We start from the raw sequence: 24,623 nt of genomic DNA, 5'->3' as shown, positions 1-24,623 counted from the left end.
CTGCCATCTTCACTACCCCCTCCACACACATTCTTGTACACAGCCAGCAACTTTCATTTTCTTTACATATGGTAACAACTATCATACAATTATCTTTGCTAACACTTTTATACTCCTCCTGAGGTTTCACCACATAATCCTTTAGTCAAGTTTAAAATGTCCTGACATCTCCCTTGTCCCTTCATGTAGTATATCATTGCTTCTAATTTATTTACCTTTTTTTATGGTTAATTTAATATTTTTAAATGCATAAAATAATTTGCAGTAAGAGCCTTCTATTATAAGTCCTATCAATATATCTCACATTAATATGTTCATCATTCAAAAGGTTAAGATATATTCCCTTTTGTAATTTTTAAATTAGTGTTTATAGTTTTTACTAAGCTGAAACTATTAGACCACAAAAGATATCTGAACAAAAAAGTTATATATGAAAATAATTCCTCTGTCAACAGATGAATATCTTTTATCACTTTATATCTTTAAATTTATTTGATGGAGAGACATCCCAAGAGTAAGTAAAGAAATATTTGATGTGTAGTTTAGGAACATTATTTTCCACGTTCTCTGGGTTGTAGAAGTAATAGTTCCCTCTTTCTAATATGATTAATGTATCACTCCTTGCTGTCTTTTTCTTATAGCAGAAAATTTATTCCTAGTCAAAAAATCGGGTCATTGCTGTTTGAATAACCCCTCCTTCTGAGACTTGGCTTCCAATTTCAACTTATTATTCTTTCTGTAGAAGGATATTTATAGCATAAGTGAATAATTTTTCAACAAGTAAAGAATTTAACGGATAAATGTTACTCTGCTTGTGAAGTTTGTCTATGTACTTCCTCTAAGTCGATAAGAGAATGTGTGGTAAAACTGCGGGTGTAACAGAAGGTGCTCAGACTGTCATAAAGCTGGAGGATATGATGGAAGATCTGTCTATTCTTAGCAGAAAGCAGACAGAGAGTGCACGAGAGAATGGCTACTCTTCAATGAGAGAAAGGACAAAGAACCAAAGAACACTGGGAATAGTAGCATAGAGGAAGATTTGTCATTCTTTATATATCAGATGATTTTTCATAGAAATCAAAAGATTATTTTTATCACTTTAGCAAAAAGTTAACTGTGGAGAAACTTCCTGCACATTCAAGGATGTGATAATTCTAATGTCCTTGAAACTCTTACCCTGTATGAATTTAATAGATGAGAGTAACTTTTTAAAATAGTATTTTGTTAATAATCCTCATAAGATATGGCTCTTTATTTTTCCAGATATATGTAGCCAATAATATTTCAGTAAAAACCAAAATACCTTTTATTTAGACATTTGCATGCCAACTTGAACATACATTTGTTCTTTTCATAGAAAAAATTCTTATTTCTTTTAAATGATTTGAATGACTAGAGTTAGTTTTATAAAGGGTTTTTTTTTTTTTAAACTTTGAGGAGTCTTAAATGCATTCAGTAATATGGAGACCTTTGGAGCCAATCATTTTATGTTACCTGTATTGTATAATGAGGTAGAAATTCTTTTCTTTTTTTTTTATATTTTTTAAAGATTTTTATTTATTTATTTGACAGAGAGAGAGATAGCGAGAGCAGGAACACAAGCAGGGGGAGTGGGAGAGGGAGAAGCAGGCTTCCTGCCGAGCCGGGAGCCTGATGTGGGACTCGATCCCAGGACCCTGGGATCATGACCTGAGCCGAAGGCAGACGCTTAACGACTGAGCCACCCAGGCGCCCGGTAACAATTATTTTCTTGATAACTGGTGTCAGAATTTCCCTTATAGGAGAAACCATTTTCATTAGGGAAGTGCCTTGATGAATACTCTTCGACTGGGTAAGTCCCTGTAGAGATACTGTCAGACAATGATAAAGTACAAATTAAGGAGAGAAAAGGGAGGTATAAAGAAGAACCAACTAAATGAAGAGAGGCTAGCATGACGTAGGGTAAAAAAAACAACTAGTCAATCTCCTCATTTAGTGGAGTGTGAGCAAAGGACATGTTAAAGGTGATGAGCTGGGACACCTGGGTGACTCAGTAGGTTGAGCATCCAACTCTTGATTTTGATTCAAGTCATGATCCCTGGGTCCTTGGATCAAGCCCTGCGTTGGGCTCTGCACTCAGCTGGGAGTCTGCTTGAGATTTTCTTTTTCCCTCTCTCTCTGCCCCTACCCCCCCACTCTCTCTCTCAAATAAATAAATCTTTAAAGGTTATCAGCCCTGGTATTTTATTTGAAATAGTTTATAGTATTTTAATTGAAAACACTTCTTAGTCTATCCTAAAAAGTTTAAAAAGTCTACCACATTCATACATTGTGTACATATTATTTATGGACACATTTGCTTGTAGAAATAGAAAGGATTGGATTTAATACATGGGTTGCTGTATACTTGAAAATACTGCTATTCAAAGTATAGCCCACAGACCAGCAGCATTATAAAAACTTCTTAGAAATGCATATTATTAAGTGCCACCCCAATTACCAAATCAAGATTTATCTTTTACTAAGATCCCCATTTGATTTTTATGCATATTTAATTTTGAGGAGTCCTGAACAGAACCTCACAACTTCACACACATAAGCAGAAAGCCAAGAAGCTTCTCTTGGCATACAGTGGTAACTGCCTCAGTACTCAGGCACATCTGAAGTAAGTCTGTGGAATTTTGTGGCTCATAAGTGCTTGTAGAAGAATGCAAACAAATATTATTGGAAATTCAAAAGACAGCTGACAGAATGCTACCATTGAAGACTGAGTTAAGGTCATAATTCCTGAAAATTTAAGATTTGATTAAGGATAACTTTTTTCCCCTAATGTTTCTGTGTACCTATTAGGGCTTGAAAAGACAGAATTCTGCATGACCTGACCCAGATAGCAAGAATGGAGAGGGAAAGTAATTTGGGAAAACAAAACTTTACGAATAAATTCACAGACACAGTCTGGGTTGCTTCTACCACTGGGTGGAAAGGATGGTACAAAGTTAGCCCAGGAAGGAAGACTGAGGCTAATCAGAAAGAGCATTAAAAACTGTTCTGTAGACAGGCATGCCTGGGTGGTTCAGTCGGTTAAGTGTCAGACTCTTGGTTTCAGCTCAGGTCGTGATCTCAAGGGTGGTGAGATTGAGCCCCCAACTGGACTCTGTGCTCAGTGGGGAGTCTCCTTCGAGATTCTCTCCTTCTGCTCCTCCCTTGACTTGTGCTCTCTCTCTCTCAAATAAATTGATAAATCTTAAAAAAAAAAAACAAAAAAACCCAAACTATTCTGTAGACAAAGAGGCTAGATACGTTTTCAAAATTTTTGGATAAAGATATTACCATTTTGGGGTGCCTGGGTGGCTCAGTCAGTTAAGCATCTGCCTTCAGCTCAGGTCATGATCCTGGGGGTCCTGGGAGCAAGCCCTGTGTTGGGCTCCCTGCTGGGAGTCTGCTTCTCCCTCTCCCTCTACCCTTCTTTCCCACTCGTGCTTGCTCTTTCTTGCTCAAATAAATGAAATCTTAAAAAAAAAGCTATTACCATTTTAAGAGTATTTCCAGTTTATGTTTAATAAAATAAACAGTTTATGTTTAATAAAATGTTTTCACATTTACAGAGTTTATCTTAGTTCTGATTTCATTACTTATAAGTTATTAAGTCAAAGAAAATTGAGAATGTGGTGAAGGAATAGGCAAAAATTATCAACTATAGTCCTGGTATTGGGTCAAAATATTGAATATGGCAGAAAAACTCTTCTTTTGTACATATACTATTGTGTTTCATCATTAACACCAAACTTAAGAGGTTTATAAATAGACTCTACCCTGATATAGTGCAGTATATTTGAAGATATTTGCCCTATATTGCTATGACCTAAAGGTTACTAAAACAAGTTTAGATAAAATGATAATAATGTTGTAAGGAAGCTAAGAATAATTTACATTTTAAAAATTTTACAAAAAGCTTTTCATTTGTAAACAATGATAGAAGTAACACATTCAAAAATGTTAGGTATGATTAATATTAATAAACTTGATTTTTATCTCATGAAGTAAAGCTTTGATCTTGCATTGAATATTTTCCTGGAATGAAAATTGCTAAAGGGTCAAGATAAAATAATATGGAATACTCTTTTTGGCATAAATTGTCCTTATTTGTATTTCACTCAGAGGAGACACTATAATACTTTGTTACTCTGAAGTCAGATAACCTAGGTCAAAACTCTCCTCTACCATTGTATAACATCATGACCAGTCAAGTTACCACTCTCTGTTGCACAAATTCTAGATCTGAAAAGGATAACATTTTTATAAATATTTAATCAAAACATATTGTATAATATGCACAACACAACCTAGCAAACCTAACATATAAGGGCCTGTTCACGTTTTTATTAAATATATGTACATTTTACCACCCCTCCTACACACAGAAAAAGAAAGTCCTAAATTTATTCATCATTGGTGTAGGATTATTTTTTGTTCATAAATTCATGAGTTAATTTCTGTCTATCTGGCATCATCATACCAAAATCCAGGTAAAACCACATGTTCTCATCAAGTTTTAGCTGCATGGCATGTTGGATGTTGGTGAGGTTTGGAATTTTTTTCATCAAACGGTAATTGAAAAGAGCTTATCAAATTTTTACATATTTTTATAAATTGGAAAGAATGAAGTGTGAATTGGCGAGAATGGGAATAGAAATATACAAGGGAATACCTCTAATATTTTAAGAGTATTTGTTTTTGTTTTACAGGAGTGTGCAAATAGGGATGGTGCTGGAAGGGCTATGAGGTCATTGAGGGCTTTTGTGAGTGTGATAGTAGGTTTTCATGCTTATGGGAATGATCACATAGAGGATGAAATTAATGATGCAGGAGATGGAGCAGCCAAGTAATAAATCAGTGTCCTTACAGCTATGTTCTCTTCTCTCCATCTTTCCAATAGATCCCTGAACAATACATAATGAGATTTGATCATGTCATTTCCCTTCCTTAAATCTCTGTTAATGACTCCGCACTAATTTCAGGATGCATTTTAGAGTTCTGGCACTGATCTGTGTACTAGATATACAGAGTTGAACAAATAATGTTAGCCCTTGCCCTAGTGGAATTTATAATCTAGTTGGAAGAAAAGGCAAAAATCAATGAGCCAAAAAAGCTAAAGGAGTGCTATCAGGCAGAGAATACTAAGTGATATTTGTATGTTATTGAAAATAATTCAGAAAGAAGAAGGGGAGTAGTAAAGAAACTGATGAAAGGACTGAAGTCCATAAGGAGAAAGGGGATGAATACAGAGTCCATGTGAAATGATGAATTTTGGTAACAGGAACAGAATTCAGTTGCAGAAGGAAGGAGGAAGAAGAAACTCATTTGCTACTGTTAACCCCAACTTTCATGATCTACATGAATTGAGCTTTCTTTCTTCCTTCCTTTCTCTTTCACCTGTTGGACTCTACCATCCTATTATCATTTTTTCTGCTGCCAAAGCCCTATGGGGGTCCCTGTAGCTTAAGGGCCCATCCAGTCTTTTATGATCCAAATAAATCCCTTCCCTGTGTATAACAATTAAAGGCCCAAGCCAGCAATACCACCTGTTGCATTTCAGCCCATAATACTTGTTGCTTTAAGTGTGACTTAAAAACCAATATCCAAATCTCACAAGAGTTGTGATTTCCCCACATGGTGTTTTTGTTTTGTTTACTTGTTTCCTCCTATGTTAATCACTGGACATATTAAAATCATTTGGGCTGTAAATTTAATTCAGTACTCTGCATAAATCAGCCAACAAAATGAGAATTGGATTGGAACAATTGGATTAGCGTATTATCCTCCCTTTGGAGTGCCGTGGGTGGCAAACTCAAAGAGGTCAAATCACCACAGGGAAAAGATTTAAAAGAAAGGGAGAGAAGTTGGTTTCATTGCACCAATATTCTTTATCAACATGATAATTTTTTATACACCTGTGTTAATGTTTCTAAAACACAAGTAAGACTTTGCCTTTCCATTTCTTAAAGATCGTGAATTTTCTAATTTTCAGTCTCCCTCTATATAGATATATCCACATAAAAATAGATATGCCCTTAATATCCAAGTTGATACGTACTTTTTTTTTTATTTAAAGATTTTATTTATTTATTTAAGACAGAGAGAATGAGATACAGAGAGCATGAGAGGGAGGAGGGTCAGAGGGAGAAGCAGACTCCCTGCCGAGCAGGGAGCCCGATGCGGGACTCGATCCAGGGACTCCAGGATCATGACCTGAGCCGAAGGCAGTCGCTTAACCAACTGAGCCACCCAGGCGCCCGATATGTCCTTAATAAAATGTATACGCTGATTGAAAATCTGCCACAGATTCAACATTAATTCCTCTTACTCATATTCACATAATTATTTTCTTTTTCTATTCTAAGACTTTCTGGCTTTACATATCCTGTTTCCTCTGCCTGAGATATTCTTGTTTTGTTTTTTTTTTCATTTTCACAAACTCCATTCAACTTTCAATAGCAGGTGATATTATTCCATCTATGAGGTCTCAACTGACATGATCACTCCAGTGTGCTTTGAATATTTCTTACTTCATTTTCATGGCCTTTTTCCACATTGTTTTGTAACTTTACTTATTGTTTCTCATATGCCTTGCCTCCATGAGGATAGACATTATCTTTTATTTTTATATTTCTAGTGCACAATGATGTGCTTGATAGGTAGAAGATATTTGATATATTTTTTTGAACCTGACAAGAAGTTAGAAGGAGGATATTTAATTTTTTGGTTAGCCAAGTAGATGAATGAAGGTACTATTAAACAATATAATGAACATAAAGTTAAAATACACACTTTGTGAGTGAAGATCATGTATTCATTCCAGAAGTTTTGAGATTGAGACTCAGTGGTGATAAATAAAGTGTGTTTGACAATTAAACATATGAATCTATATGTTAGCACCATTCTCCAAATGCAAGATAAATAACGGGAGGGAATTAACATGTAAGTGGTTAACAACTATGTGAGTACATAATTTTGTTAGTGGAAAGTGCCTATGTAAAAGCAAAATAATGGTCAGTTGCAAATACTGATGAACACAATTCTTATGGAATGTTCAGAGGGTAATAAGAGAAAAAAATACCTTTTTTAAAATAAGTTTCTTTATTTTTGGAATCTCTGCACCCAGTGTGGGACTCGAACTCATGATCCGAGATCGAGTTGTGTGCTCTTTGGACTGAGCCAGTCAGGCGCCCCAAGACTGAGAAAACTTGGGGCGCCTGGGTGGCTCAGATGGTTAAGTGTCTGCCTTCGGCTCACATCATGATCCCAGGGTCTTGGGATTGAGTCCCGCATCGGGCTCTCTGCTCCTTGGGAACCTGCTTCTCCCTCTGCCTCTCTCTCTCTGTCTCTCATGAATAAATAAATAAAATCTTTAAAAAAAAAAAAAAGACTGAGAAAACTTAAACGTGTGAGAAGAGGAGAATCAGGAAAGGTTCACTCATAGAAATCTGATATGAGTTTCCAAAAGAAATAATTTATCCACGAACATTATATACAACAGAAAGAGCAAGTAAATAACCCTAACAATGATTTTGGATTTGGCTATTAGAAGATGTCATCCAAAATGTGGACATGTAAGGATGGGTACCAGATTTCTGCATATTGAGGAGTGAATAGAGGATGGGAAAATGAAGATATTGGCGAATGCTTATTGTCTTTGAGCATTTGGATATAGTTATATATACACCATTTTTTAGTTCTCTTGGTTCTTTGTGTAGATCCAATTTTCTATCTGATATATTTTCCTTCAGCCTGGAGAAATTGCTATAATATTTCTGGTAGTGAAGATTTGCTAACAATATTTGTTTAAAAAGGTATTTTTGGGGCGTCTGGGTGGCTCAGTCGTTAAGCGTCTGCCTTTGGCTCAGGTCATGGTCCCAGGGTCCTGGAATCTAGCCCCGCATCAGGCTCTCTGCTCAGCAGAAAGTCTGCTTCTCCCTCTCCCACTCCCCCTGCTGTGTTCTCTCTCTTGCTGTGTCTCTCTCTGTCATATAAATAAATAAAATTAAAAAAATAAAATAAAATAGGGGCGCCTGGGTGGCTCAGTCGTTGAGCGTCTGCCTTCGGCTCAGGTCATGATTCCAGGATCCTGGGATCGAGCCCGGCATCGGGCTCCCTGCTCGGCGGAAAGCCTGCTTCTCCCTCTCCCACTCCCCCTGCTTGTGTTCCCTCTCTAGCTGTCTCTCTGTCTAATAAATAAATAAAATCTTTAAAAAAAAAATAAAATAAAAAAATAAAAAGGTATTTTTACCTGTAGTGTGGAAATATATTTTAATAGGTATAGTATTCTAATTCAGCAGTTTCCCCCCTTCAATTCTTTAATGGTATTGCAACATTGTCTTCTACCTTAATTATGTCTCATAAGAAGTTGTTTCTCATTCTTATCATTTCTCCCCTCTTTATGTAATTTGTCTTCTATCATTTAATGTTTTTGAGATTTTCTCTTAATAAGTGATTTCCACCAGCTTGGTTGTAATATGCCTTGTTGTGGTTTTAAGTTTATTATGTTTGGAGCTTAGTTTCTGAATCTCTAGCCTTATGGATTTCCACAAATTTGGAAAATGTTCAGCAGTTATTTATTCAAATAGTTTCCTGCTATTTCACCTCTCCTTCTGGAACTCTGTGTGTGTGTGTGTGTGTGTGTGTATTACACCATGTGATATCGTACTACAGGTAACTGACACACTTTATATTTGTTTCACATATATTCTTTTGGGAAGGTCTTTTTGCTGTACATTTAAATTCACTGATTTTCTTTTCTCTATGGTTTCCATCTTTTTTACAGCCCTTCAAATGAATTTTCTCATATATTTTTCATCTTTAGAAGTTCCATTTGGATCTTCTTTATATTCTTTTCTCGCCTCATCACGTTCATTCATGAGTATATGGTACATTCTTAAAATTGCTCTTTTAATGTCCTTTTTAATTCCATCTTTGTCATTTGTATGCCACTTTCCTGGTTATGGGTGATTTTCACCAGCTTCTTTATATGTCTAGTAATATGTTAATGGATTCTGGGCACTGTGATTTACATGCAAAAGTGCTGAATTTTGTGTTATTCATTTAAAAGGAAGTTGAGGGGCACCTGGGTGCCTCAGTCAGTTAAGTGTCCTGGTGTCCTGGGACTGAGCCCCACATCAGCCTCCCGCTCACTGGGGAGTCTGCTTCTCCTTCTGCCATTCCCCCTGCTCTCACTCTCTCTCTCTCTCTCTTGCTCTTCGCTCTCTCTCTCAAATAAATAAATAAAATCTAAAAATTAATAAATTAATAAATTAATAAATAAATGGTGGTTGATATTTTCTGGAAGGCAGTTATATTCATGTGCACTCATTTGCTCGTTTTATGGTAGCCTTCATTCTAGGACTCATTTAGCCTCACTAGTAATGTAAACCCTTCTGAGGTCTACATTTAATGCCCCATGTATTCCGTGAAATTCTCCATTTTTGATAGATGGAACTCAACTGATTACTAGAACTGTATGAACTCTAGAAATTATTCAACATGCAACTTTTTGGTAATTGTTCTTTCTTTGGAAGTTGTTCCTTCCTAATCTCATGTGTTCTTCCCCTACAAATGTGTAGGTTGGTTTCCAATCAAAGACTCAAGAAGTCCCTTACTGCAGTTTCTTAAGTCCTTTTTATGTGCAAGTCCCTTCTTTCATAAACTATATTTTGGAATTTTCTGGTCATTTTGATAACCCGCACTTCATTATCTCTCTCCTCAACTGAACAAGATTCCTGGAGTCTGTTATGGGAGCCACCGTCTTGGAATTAGGTCTATGCCAAAACCCTAGGGAACAGTATATCTAACCTCATCTATTTCTCTTTTCTCATGGACTATCTTTTTTTTTCATTGTCATTTTGTTGTCGTTTATGACATATGGTAATTACAGGACATTTTATTCACTCCTGTTCAGAAGAGAAAGCATCTTCAAAAGTGCAATTATGAAATAAAAGGAAAAAGACAATACAATTTTTCAAAGGATGCCATATTTAGAATGGAATTTTTATTCAACTATAGAGGCAACAATATGGATTTAAGGAGAGGATTCTTTTGGTTTTGTTTTTTTTAAGAAAGTTGTTGGTGATGCATTAATGAAAAGTTGATATTATTAGAGAAGCTTTTGCCTAGCATCCCATATAGTGTTGGTTCTGCACATGCATTTCTTAACTTAGTATTAGGCAAAAATAGCCCAGAAACCAGAGTAAATTTAATTTAGCACAACACGTTAGTTTCTAATGAATTGCTCTAACTATAAAAATTTACGTTGTACATAATTTTTTAAATTTCCCATGGAAATACTTTTAGTATTAGTAACTATTTGTATTAAATCATCTTCAAAAATTATAATTTTTGAAAATAATATTAATTGAAATAAACTGTAAATTTAAATGTTATTTAATAATTCTTTGTATTTTAATTATTTTAAAATATTACATACTAAGGTGTTTCTTCTCATATGCTCCTTATGAAAAGGTAGCTCGTTAAATTCTATGAAGAATTATTAGAAAATCCATATGTTTTCAAGTTTATTAATGACCACTATGGTTAATAAAACTCATCAACGATATATAAATTGATACCTAACATCAGGCATTTAGAAGAAATATTTGTGCTATATAGGTAGGATAACAAATTCTTGTATTGCTTAAATTATCTAAATTATTATTTACATTTTCATTTTGTTTTAGCTATGTAGATTTGATTTTTAATACAATCCCAGCAATAAACAATGGAATGTTTTTTCTGGCTTTTATGTGAGACTATTGACTGAAATGCACTGAATTATTGGATAAAAACCTGTTAAGAGAAAATATGATGATAATACAGATTATGAAATTCACTGGGCAAAATGTAACAATGATTGTGGTGATTTTAAAAGGTCATTGAAGTCTAATTCTTCCAGAAATTATTTTATTCAAGTTTAATTCATTCTTGCTTTTACTGTCAGAGCAATTAACTTTCTCTGACCAGTATTTGTAAACAAAATGCTAAGAAATTAATAATGTACTCTGATAACCACAAACGTTGTTGATTCTATATATTTCAAATAGCTGCATTTAAAAATTCTGCAATTGTATCTTTATATATAAAATGTTAAAGAAAAGGGGCACCTGGGTGGCTCAGTTGGTTAACCGACTACCTTCAGCTCAGGTCATGATCTCAGGGTCCTGGGATGAGCCCCGCATCGGGCTCCCTGCTCGGCGGGAAGCCTGCTTCTCCCTCTGACCCTCTCCCTGCTTGTGTTCCCTCTCTCGCTGTCTCTCTCTCTCTGTCAAATAAATAAATAAAATCTTAAAAAAAAAAAAAATGTTAAAGAAAAAAAAAAATGCAACAGGCCCAAAATGGTGTTACTTGTGCTAAACCCCATGTCAGCAAACCAAAAATTTTTTTTTTTTAAGATTTTATTTATTTATTTGACAGAGAGAGACATAGCAAGAGAGGGAACACAAGCAGGGGGAGAAGGAGGGGAGAAGCAGGCTTCCCCGCGGAGCAGGGAGCCCGATGCGGGGCTCGATCCCAGGATCCTGGGATCATGACCTGAGCCGAAGGCAGACGCTTAACGACTGGGCCACCCAGGCGCCCAGCAAACCAAAATTTAATATCTAACCTAATTGCAGTTTCAGCCTCTCCCAGGAGTGTGACCTTTAACCAGTCAATCCGGAATTACCTGGTCAGCACTAGTGACATGATCTGCATGATAGACTCTTACCCTTCCCCCAAAGGAAAGTGACCTTGCCTGAAATCATTCTTTCTTTTCTTTTTTTTTTTTTTTTAAGATTTATTTATTTATTTGAGAGAGCGAGAATGAGAGAGAGTACTTGAGAGGGGGGAGGGTCAGAGGGAGAAGCAGGCTCCTCGCTGAGCAGGGAGCCGGATGCGGGACTCGATTCCGGGACTCCAGGATCATGACCTGAGCCACCCAGGCGCCCTCTTTCTTTTGTTTATGACTTCTTTGTCCTACTCCCTTTCTGCCTTAAAAAATCTTCCATTTTTACAGCATCTGAGAGCTCCTTCCCGTTTGCTGGATGTGATGCTTCCTGATTGATGATTCATTGAATAAAGCCAATCAGACCTTTGTTCTTTGTTCCGTTCTTTGTTCTTTACTCAGGAAAACTTGCATCACAGTTCAGTTCAGCTGTGTTCAGTCAGGAGAAAGAGTACCTTTTTCTTTGCTCCTCAAAATTATCACGTCACCAAGTGAAACATGTGTGAGTTTAAAAAGATAACAGAAGATCGAAGTCTACCTCCCCCTCTGCTCCCTAGAACAGAAATACTGATTTAAAGCAGCCAGAATCTAAGGAAGATCTAGATACAGGTTTGCCAATTGAGTTTTGTTTTATTGTTTAACTCTCCCAAGGACTACATGGGAAGGTAGCAGGGCATCAGAAACAAAGAGTCAAAGGGGCAAATTTGATTAAGGTGTAAGGAATAGAGGTACTAGAGATGTTAAAGAAGGGAGAGAAAGAAGATATTCAATCTGGAAGAAAAACAGATGTCTGAGAATCAGGACCAAGCTGTCCTTCAGTAAGAGTCCTACTTCCCATAAAGAACTGATGATTCTTGTCTCCCTAAAGAGAGGTGGTAAATGGGCAAAAAAGGAAAATGAAGCCTCCTGACCAAGGAAGAACTGATCCATATGATTTGGAAACTTTCCTTTGACAAACTCACTAGTGTTAACAGTAACACAGTAAAACAATTTCTCTCAATTGTTCTCTAAGAAATAAAGTAGTGTTGCACTTGCTTCTTCCCATTTCTGATAACTGTCACTCAGTTTTAGAAATGATCAGTATGGTTTTAAGATATTAAAATCTTCCTCTTCCTCATGACACAAAAGTAATGAGGTTAAAAACAGAAGCACTTTTGATTAAAAGCATATTGCTTCATGTTATAAGTTTAATGGATAGTATTGACCTTTAAATCATAAAACACATCCATGAATCAACTAAATAATAGGTCATCTGGCAAAGAGATTCTATTCCAGTTTATAAAGCAGAAACAGCTAGCAAACATGCTTTTGATGGCCAGTGAAATACTTCACGGTCTAGAAATAAAACATTTTCTTACTCCATTAAAATGTCAGACTTTATTCACTTGAGTTCATAACAGCAAGTTTCCGACATATGCATATTAATTGTAAAGTATGAACATGAATTAAAAATATTTTCCCAGCAGTTTGGTATAAATTGTTGCCCTCTTGAATGTGTTTGCATTTTAAGGAATGGTTGAAAATAATACCACTTTTGCTAAATTAAGCATTCATATTTCTGTTAGAAATTTAAATTGGTTAAATCCTTCATAAACAAGCTGTAGTTTGGCCTTTTGTGGAAAATGAATAGAAGGTATTATCTTTGAGATCCTTCAAAAAATGCACCCTTTATATACAATTTGGCTTTTTATTTTTTAAAAACTTTTATGTAAATTGACTAAATGCAAAAGAACAAATCTGGATGATGGCTTTTTCCATATAATTTTATGTGCCAATTTTCCAAATAAAGATGTTCAATTAAAAAAAACTCCTTGTATACACACAGTTTATACTACTTCTGCCTAGAAGTACATAATTACTATATACCTTAATTTCCATTGTACTTCATTAATTATGTATGTTCCAAAAGTACAAAAAGATGATTCTCTATTGTAATTTTTAGCAAAATTGAAAAGTAACGAATTCAGCTAAGTGTTCATCTATGATGAGTTTTTCTTCATATTTGTTTCTTTACTACCTGTAGATTCGCTATGAATTGTGACTATAAAGTAACAGCACTTTTAGAAAATCAATTTGGTAAATAACACTCAAAAAGGAAACAGTCGTTACTTTTCTAATCTGAACCAAGTCAAATAGATTTAAAACATGTATAAAATTATAAAAAATACGTACTATAGGCCTAACTTAATGATGCCGCTTTACAAATTTAGACCTGTGTTAATAACATAAAGAATAGACCATTATCATCCTCTTCCAGTTTTATACTTTTCAGAGAAACAGGAATCTGTTATCAGCACCTGGCCTTCAGGCTTGCTGTGTGACTTTGCTGTGAAACCAGATGGTGAAAAATCTAAAGACTAGTCCAATCAGTTATGTCTATCATTATTGCCAGGCTCCATTTGAAGAAAAGCACCCTAGCTGGGCATCAGCCAGGAGGTCGCTGAAGGGAGTATTAATGAGACTGACAGGAAACAGGCAGTTATTTCTCCAGAGGGTGAAGTGTTACAAAATAGTGACCATGAAGAACTTAGAGGAAAAGACAAATGGGACTGTTCCTTTTCTGGCTGAGAGCATATCTTATTGAGAACAATTCCTGAGGAGAAGTCAAAGTTCTGCTTTGATAAAATACTGCCTGGGAAGGCCTCACTTTGATCTCTGCCTTATTTCAGGAGTAGATACCAAAATATACTTAATGAATGTTAGTCCCCCTTTCCAGTGAAAATGGACTCCAGGAATTAAGAATTTGGAAGCCATATATTTTGATATCATTTTTCTAACTTTCATTTCTAGCTCATATTTTACAGATGAAGAACTTGAGGCAGAAGTTTACATAACTTGCTCAAATGGCAACTGAATTTAGGAGCAGAGACAGGCCTGAAATTTACTCTATATAGCTTCCAAGCTGAGGTTTTCTTCCACTTTTTTCAGTGTGGTCCCCCTATCATCCATATCAAGTGTCTTGTCATATTGGCAGTGATACACACTTTCGCAAGACTGATTCAATGTGAAGTATTTCTGACATATTCATAATACTGAGGATAACTTTAATAGTTAGATTTTATTAACTTTATGCTGGCGATGTTGGGTGCCTTCTTTAAATTCTCACTTTCCCATTTTTCAGAGGAGTTGATTGGGAGGGGGACATCATTACCCTTTTTCCTCAATCCAGAATCCATAAAGTTAATTGCTTATGTTCAGTTTGTAAGTGAAATGAATGCAAAATCTTCATTCATCTGGGTCTTGTTTTTACATATATTATTGATCCTAATATTTACTATAATCATTTTTCTTCTTTGAAGGAAGTGCATTGACTGTCAATAAAATTGTTTTTTATATCCAAAAATATAGCTAACTCTCAAAGAACCATGTTTCGTCAGTGTACTCACATATAAATTGAATTAAATTAGAAAATGTTTTAAAATATAACACTATCATTGATCAAGATGGAGTGAAAGAGCACATTAATTAAAATATGTAGTTGGTTCTAGCTGCTTATGGGACCTATTTTATTAATTATGTAGTTGTAAGATATATATATATTTACACACATATATATATACAAATACACCATACTATAAATTTTGAAATACATTATACTATAAATCTTGAAGGAGTTTTCCCTTTGGTATTTAAAGTTGATCATGTATTAAATAACTTATTGAATTAAAATGTTAAGTTGTCTTTATTATACTTTTAATTTTCTTTTTTTGTACTTTTAGTTTTCTTAATGAAAAAATTATACCGCAATAAATTACATCCACAGATATAAAATGAATGAAGGTAATTTTATCAATATTAGTACTTTGCTATATTTAATTTTGAGAGATCATCTTATGTCCAAAAGTAAATTTCTCCTTAACCAATATAACTCTATATAAGCATGCAGGTATTTACCACCAGGGATTGGTGGTAAAAGGGAGGAAAAAAAAGTGTTCTCAGATGGGAATAGGGGAAATTACGTGGAGAAGTATTAAAATTGATCAATACAGCTTTGAAAGAAAACCAGATGAATATTTGGTATCACTCTAAAACTGAATTTTTCCTAGAACAGATGCTTTATGTCCTGGTTGGAAAGGCTTAATTCTTTTTTTCTCTTGAGACTTCGATACAGTATGTCTGAAGCTTCTATTGTGAGGAAAAGTAAATGAAAATTCACATTAAAATCATAGAGAATCATAACTTTTATAGGGGTAAAAATTAAACTGAATTCAACTGAGATTTTACTTTAAGAAGAGAAAATCTAAATTGTCACATTTATGTTAGATCGAACCTATTTATACAGAATAGCAAATCATTTGGGAGAAATGAGAATAATTCAGTACGTTTGGGAACAAATGGTTCTCAGCATTCTTGAAGTGTTCTTTCCGTAAAAGTTTCATTATATGCGTTGCCTCAGAATAGTCTAACTTCCAGAATATGCTATCACAGGATGATTTCTGATGAAATATTATTGACTACGGTTAAACCTTAATCCAAATCATAATTTTATGCATGTGATTTTCTTTTTTCTTTTTTTTTTAAAGATTTTATTTATTTATTTGACAGAGAGAGAGATAGCGAGAGCAGGAACACAAGCAGGGGGAGTGGGAGAGGGAGAAGCAGGCTTCCCGCCGAGCAGGGAGCCCGATGCAGGACTTGATCCCAGGACCCTGGGATCATGACCTGAGCCGAAGGCAGACGCTTATCGACTGAGCCACCCAGGCACCCTATGCATGTGATTTTCTATAAACATAAATGGATAGGGTTGTAAGATAATTAATACACTTAATATGTGCTTGGATATATACGATCGCTTATCCTCTTTCACTTCCCAAATCTATAGTTAAGTGCTATTGCATGACAATGGCACAACTATAAAATATTTAATAGGGAAAATATCGTGGATACTTACTGAAAAAAAAAGTTGAATACCACAGAATAGTTCTCTATGGCTTCAAAGCAAGTACAGCAGGTGGCATTCAAATAATACTCTCTGTGAAGTATACTGTATCTCACTTAAGTAAGAGAAACTAGAAAACTGGCAGAGTTAATGACAATTTCTGTGTCTTATATTTTTATTTATTCACATGTCAGTTTGTATTTAATTTGAATTTGATGATTAATACTACCCAGATATTTGGGGATGTTATAGGGTTGGATTAATTAATTTATTAATTATCTCCACCAAACTATTCCTTGAAGCAATTTCATCTGACAGACCAATTATATCATAGACCTGTCCTTCTTTAACTGGGAACTTTATAAATCAGATATATTATGAAATGTGTTAAAGAAAATGTGAAGCCACAGGATAACGATGACATAGCTTTAAAAATCAGTTACTTTGAATATTTGAAGGAGAAATCTTTTATACTTTAATGTCAATTGATAAATATGGAAGAAATTATCAAGTTAAAAGATGACTATTGGGAAAAATCAGATGAGAATCATCAATGAATGAGTAAACTGGAGTGAATTAAATTCTGATGAGTAGTAACAGATATATAATCACAAAGTACCACCCCCAACATACTTTTTAATTGCAAGAGAAAAAAAAACAACTCTAGAAGATTGGCATAAACTACATTAACCATGTAATCAAATCAAACCAATATCAAGGGCCTCCTAATATAATACACTGGAGGGAATACAATATCACTTATATGCTTGCCCTAAACTTTAATATAATTATGAGGAAATTCCAGACAGACTCACATCATGGAATACCTTATGAGACAATGCTGCAACTATTTAAAAAGATTAAGGTAAAAAAAAAATAAAAAGATTAAGGTCAATGAAGACAATAAAAGACTGAACTTTTGCAGATTAGAAGATAATAAAGAGGTGAGACATGAAGACTAGATGCAACATGTTATAGAGGATTGTTTGATACAGGTTTAGCTTAGTTTTCTTTCTTTGTGCTATAGAAGACATTAATGGAACAACTGAGAAATACAAAAAAAATGCCTGTAGAATAAATAATAGTTTTATTTTTATTTATTTATTTATTTTTCAAAGATTTTATTTATTTATTTTTGAGAGAGAGAGAGAGAGAGAAAGCACAAGCAGGGGGAGCAGCACACAGGGAAGAGGGAGAAGCAGGCTTCCCGCTGAGCAGGGAGCCCGATGAGGGGCTCGGTCCCAGCACCCTGGGATCATGACCTGAGCCAAAGGCAGAAGCTTAACTGACTGAGCCACCCACATGCCCCAGAATAGATAATAGTTTGAGATGAATGTTAATATTGATAAGTTTTTATTCTCATTTTGGTAAGTACAACATGGTCATATAAGCAAATATCTTTGTTCTTAAGAAATACAACTGGAAATGTTTAGAGACATAGGGTCCATCTGACTGCAAGTTATACTAGGGTAACTCATATATAATGTGATTGTGATCCCATAATTGATTGAGATTAATTCATGGAAATTTTGGGGTCTCAAAAAGAAATTTTGCATTTACTACTACCTGGTGGTAATATCACTTCCATCTCCTTTCAACATCCATAGCGTAATCTGAAACAATTATTTTCTGTTTCTCCCATTTTCCTCCAGCAACACAAATTCTGTAACTTCCCTTAGGCCCACCCTACATTTTGCTGAAGAAATTAAATTCCTAGCTTTAATTGAATTGCAGTTATTACTTTTGTTACTTAACAGTTAATTTTGTGGTTTTGTTCTTTTAGGACATTTTTCAAGGCCATGAAGATACGATATGAAGATATGATATTCTTCATTTCCTCATATTTGTAGATATGCCATATTTAGTTCTATTAACTATTTTGATTTTGATACTTGTGAATGGTTGTCAAGACTGAGAGAGTCCTGAGATTTTATAACACTTTTTAGTTTATAAAGTAGCCTGCCACCAATTTATGGATGCTGGTAGAAGACTCAAGATTCCTGTCTCAGAGACAAAGAAAGTTTATTATGCACAGCAAAAGCAATAGTTACAGTATCAAAATTTGTGTTAGTACCATAGTAACAATTCCTACAGGGCTGTATGAAGGATAGATGAAATCTAAGCAAGGAGAAGATTACATTAATAGAGAGAAAAAGTGTTAAGTGTCAATGTGTAAGCAGCCCAGAAGGCATCATTACTACTGTTACAACAAGAAAAAAGGTAAAAACTAATCAGTGACTTTTCTTGGATCAATCAGAGAATTGAAGTAACAAGGAAAACTGCCATTCTGAAATCTGGAGAGAGAGGTGAATACAGAGAATCACATTCAAGGTAAGCTTGTCTATAGAGAAGAATCTACTGAAGCTACAAACAGGACCACAGAAACAGAAAATTTGATGAATTACTGTCAGCAAAATGTGGACAAGCTTGGGAGGGAGTGATTCCATGGGGCTTCATTCTTAGAGGGCAACAATGTTTTTATGGGTTTAGCCCTAGGGAAAACACCAGTTTCTCATGGTAAGGAGCTACATAAAAACCTTCATGTTTCCAGCAAGAGGAGGGGAAATATTAAGACAAAGTAGACTTTATTAAAGACAAAGTAGACTTCAGAGCAAGAATTACCAGAGATAAAGAAGGGCATTTCATAATCATAAAGTTATTATGTGTCCAAGAAGACATAAGAATCCTTAATGTGTGTGTGCTTAATAAATGCACCAACATACCCGTGGTATATTCTCCAGTGTATAAGAGAAAGCTTCCTTTCTCTGATTTCATGCTTGTCATTTGGGGTGACTTCTAGCATTGTAAAACCATTGGCCTCGCACTGCTTTCTCAGTTTTGCTGAGGGAAATAGGAGTGATTTATCTGAATGGTGAATTTTTTAAAAGTTCTGTTGAAAATATTTGTTATTGCTGTATTAGATGCCTTCTGCAGAGCAGTTGTATTTTGATCTGCTCCTGCTACGTGATGGATGACTTACTTCTCTGATATCTTGTAGTTGTACAACAGCAAGTGATCCTATGTAAAAGTCTCTTTATCTTCAGAGATAAAGTATTAGCAAATTAATAATCCCATTTCTCAAATCTCTATTTTTCTTTTTTTAAGATTTTTTATTTATTTATTTGAGAGAGAGAGAGCACAAGGGGGGGGGGTTGGGGACAGAGGCAGAGGGAGAAGCAGGCTTCCTGCTGAGCAGGGAGCCTGACACAGGGCTCCATCCCAGAACCCTGAGATCATGACCTGAACTGAAGGAAGATGCTTAACCGGCTGAGCAACCAAGTGTCCCTCAAATCTTTATTTTCCTATTTACTTCTGAATGATTCTAACTGGCAGAGGGTGAGAAAGTTTTTGGTTTGCTTTAGTTTGAATTTTTTTTTGTAGTAATTCCCCATAATTTCAACATGCTGTATAATGTTTCTACCTCTTTTATTACACTTACCCTTATTTATTTTTTTTAAAGATTTTATTTATTTATTTGAGAGAGCAAATGAGAGACAGAGAGCATGAGAGGGAGGAGGGTCAGAGGGAGAAGCAGACTCCCTGCTGAGCAGGGAGCCCGATGCGGGACTCGATCCCGGGACTCCAGGATCATGACCTGAGCCGAAGGCAGTCGCTTAACCAACTGAGCCACCCAGGCGCCCACACTTACCCTTATTTTATAAGCTCCTTGTAATTTTTGTACTGTCCACTGATGTTTTTCAATAAATATTTATTGAGTTGTAAGCAAAATAGACATATATCTCTAGTATAGAGATTTTGAGTTAGGAGGGAGAAAGGAATAAGCAAAATAGACATATATCTCTGGTATAGAGCTTTTGAGTTACGAGGGAGAAAGGAATAATCAAATAATCACACCAAAATGTTTGACTGTAATTGTGATAATTACTGAAACAAAAAAGAACAGGGTACTCTGATACCTTATACAAGAGAAATCTTGTATGGATTAGGTGAGTGTGGGTCATGAATGCCTCTTTGATAAAGTGAATTTTTGACTTGAAATCTAAAGAATGAATAGGAGCTAACTATTGTTTTTGAGGCAACATAAAGGACATAGACATTATTACTTCTTTGATCCAGACAATATTTTTTTTCTTGATATAGCCCAGATATTGGCAAACATTTTTGGTTAAAAACTGGACAACAAATATTTTTAGCTTTGTGAGTATATGGTCTTTGTTGCAACTACTCAAGTCTACATTGTAGCATGAAAGTAGTCATACATTATATAAATGAATGCACATGGCTAGGTTTAAAAACCTATTTAGAAAAAACAAGTGCTGAGGTGAGCCCTGGCCAAGCCTAATAATATATTACATTGTTTATTTCTACTTCACTTCTTATAAAAATATCTTTACATTAAATTCTTTTAAAGATGGAATTTGTATCCTGTTTTTAAATTGCTTTTTCACCTAATTAAAGGAGTGTGCATTTGTAACTACACTTGAATTGTCCTTGTTAGTTTAATTCATTCTCCAACATGCATTTTAAAACTTTTTAATGTATATATCATGTTTTTCTTCCAGATGTATTATTCTCAAGAGCAAAATCATGTTCAGTGTCTTTATAACAGTTATTGATTACAAACTTCAATGAAATATTGTTAAGAAAAGTGTTTTCCTAAGTGTTTACCATGAACTACAGATCCTTTGAGATGCTACCTGAAGTAGCATCTTAAATAACTTCAGAAATCACTGTATGTCATTAGTTCCCAAATGCCAAACAGTAACATTTTCTTATATGCAGACCAAAATGAGAAAAATGAGGAATATGAGGTTAGTTTTGACAAATATAAATACATTTTATTTATTTATTTTTAAAGACTTTATTTATTTGAGAGAGAGAGTGCACATGCATGAGCAGGGGGAGGAACAGAGGAAGAGGGAGAAGGAGGGGAAAAGAATCTCAAGCACACTCTGTACTGAGCACAAAGCCCCATGTAGGTCTAGATCTTAAGGACCCTGAGATCATGACCTGAGGCGAAACCAAGAGTCAGACGCTTAACCAACTGAGCCACCCAGGTGCCCCCAAAATATATTTATTTTAAACCTTAAGTTGAAGTAGTAGCTTTCATATATTTCAGAGAAAAACTATATCCTTTAAGGACATAATGGTAATGGTAGGTTATTTCATTATATTATTCTAGAGAGTAAATATTTTACAACTTACAAATAAATTTTAATTTTTGTTCACTGTACGCATCTCTCACAGCCTATGACCCACTGAGGAATATGGATAGAAGCTTGGGGATTGCACTGCATTTGCCAATGCTTTTAATATACTGACATTTAACAAATAAAGGCCTAAAATTTGAAATATTTTAGCTCAGATAGGTACTCTTTTATTAACCACTCTCTTTCTGTCTGAATTCTTCTTTATGTTTGCTCTCTCTCCCAGTTTGAAGATCATTCTCCTTATATCACTAGGCTACAGCCCTTCCCTTAGAAAAGTTCTTGGAATGAGCAACACTACAGGTATCCCATATATATTTGTTGATGAGAATAAAGTAACCTGTAAACAGTCTGTTGTCTTTTTCATTTACAAAAGAAAAATATGCTGAGATATTTTCTTTGAGTGTTTTCTGACATGCTGCGCTGTCATGTTAATGTGTCTGCTTTAAGAGTCTCTTATTCTTCGTTATTTAACTGATTATCAGATTGTTCTTTGTGACATGTTAATGAAATTAAAGTAACCCAGAACAACAACAAAAATACTGATTCAAAAACATTGCTTTATTATCTTTTATGAAATTGGCACACTAACATCTTGGACTCAAACAACAGATAAATAATAGTCTAAATTGTTGTTGTCCAAGCCACCATTTGATCTACTTGTATTGTCACTTATCATTCCTTCTCTTTTGCCACTATTGATAAAGATTTCATTTCAGTATAGTCTTCTCATCCCCAGGAGTTTTTAACAATGCTCATCCACAAAGTGGGGGGTAGAATGAATTGAAGGCAAATTTCTGGACACCTATGAACATTTTCCCAGGTTGAATCAATTGTTCTGACTCTCACAGTGATGAAGTGTGAGAAGTGAATACATTGATTACTTAATGGGCTCTCAACTTTCAAATATTTTATTCAGGCAAGCAGTTTCATACTTTTAATTTTCTTATGTAGGGCAATCTCTTAATATTGAAATTCATTTATTCATAAATGGATTGTATTCCTTTCACAAAGTATATGTATTTGGGCCCTTGTTACAAATTTTTCCTTGCAAGATTTTGCTAGCAAAATTAAGCCAAGCTGAATCATGGATAACATAAATGAGTATAAGATCAGCAAGGTCAGAAGCAATCTTCATAATGGGCTGGAAGTTATAGCCCATGGGAGATGAGATGGCCAAAAAATGAACTAAAGTTTAAAGCTGATACAAAGGTAGCCATTGTGAGCCTAAAGGGCTTAGTGGATAATGTTCTCATTAAATGATTGCTTCCAACTTTCTGGTTGACTGGAAGTAAAAGGAAAAGAAAAGCATATATCAGTGTTTACCCAGTTGTTCAAACAAAAATTTTCACTGGATAACTAGGTGAAAGAAAGTAACTTTGCATTTAATTTATCTAAAATAAAACAATATAACAATGTCTGAGAAAACCCTTTTGCTACTGAAATATTAAACATGAGTTAGAAAAATCTGATGTTGAAAAAAAAGTTCTTGGACATTTTAAATGAATTTTTACACTTACTGAAAACAATATATTTTCTTTAATTAAATAGTAATACTTTAATTTATCTAAAGATAACTATGGTTTTGGTATACTTTTATATTCTGTAAATTATGCTTTTTAATATCTTAAACTATTCAGGAATATAAAATTCATAGTAGTTTATTTTAATAATTACAATTTGTTTTTTATAAAACCTTGGGGAAATAACTTTTTTGATACACATTTAATTCAAGTACATTGTCCATGATATCCTCTCTGATGGCAAGGATAAGCTATCACTTAAGGGGTAGACTCCCAGGTAAGCCTACCAAAACCCCAACAATTTTCCATGTTAATGAGAAATAGGCTTTGATTTTGTTTAGTCACTGATATTTTGGGATTGTTATTACTACAGCTAAAAATAACCTTATCTGACTATTACAGTGCCATATTATCCATTGGAAATGGACAATTTTCATATCATCCATTGGAAATGATGAAGCTTTTATTTCTCCTTTTCTCTCCAGTATAGACTTGTTAAATCAAATGGTGAACCACACAATGAAGTGAAAACACTGTCATCAACTCCCTACTTTCTTTAATCATTTCAGGATGTAAAAGAAATGACTGATGGGGAAATCACTTGAAGACTAGTTTTTCTTTTACAATAAATCTTCTAATATATATATATTTGTGAATCTGCTTTGGAAGAACTAAAGTTTAAAACGTTCTTCAAACCTGTTTTTTAAAATATTTTTTCCCAGAACATAATATAGCATTTTAATATCATTTTATCAACTTAATATCTATGAGCTCTTTTTTTTAGCTTTATATTTATACTATGTAACCTTAGACTGCATAATAAATTTATGTAATAGTAAAGGGTCTTATTGGGTCATCAGTCATCTAAGAGGTATCTCTTGTGGGGAAGGCACTCAGTTATTCCAGAAGTGGGGTCAGGAAATCATTCTGCATAGTTTATTTGCAGGGTATATGGGGTATCTGAAAATCATTAGAAATTGAAGCTTTGGTTAAAACTATATCTGGTGGCTCAAAATTGATGACCAAGAGTGTGATGTTACTACTAAGAATAACCTGTCAAAGAAAGAAAAATATCCCTGGGATGTGACAAGAAAATTTCAAGACCTACAAGGAAAATTCAAGAATCTACATTGATTCCAGTGTGTGATTCTGTAGAGGATGAAAAATCTCCTAAAAATGATTAAAATCATTACACATACATTTGTCTAAACCCTGATGCAGGGTTCGATCCCAGGACCCTATGATCATGACCTGAGCCGAAGGCAGACGCTTAACGAATGAGTCCCAAAAGCTATTTCCAATACATAAATTTCCTAATGGTAGTTTCC

The sequence above is a fragment of the Neomonachus schauinslandi genome, chromosome 3 (assembly GCF_002201575.2).
Source record: "Neomonachus schauinslandi chromosome 3, ASM220157v2, whole genome shotgun sequence".
NCBI classification, from domain to species: Eukaryota; Metazoa; Chordata; class Mammalia; order Carnivora; family Phocidae; genus Neomonachus; species Neomonachus schauinslandi.
Note: the sequence above shows the minus strand (reverse complement) of the source record.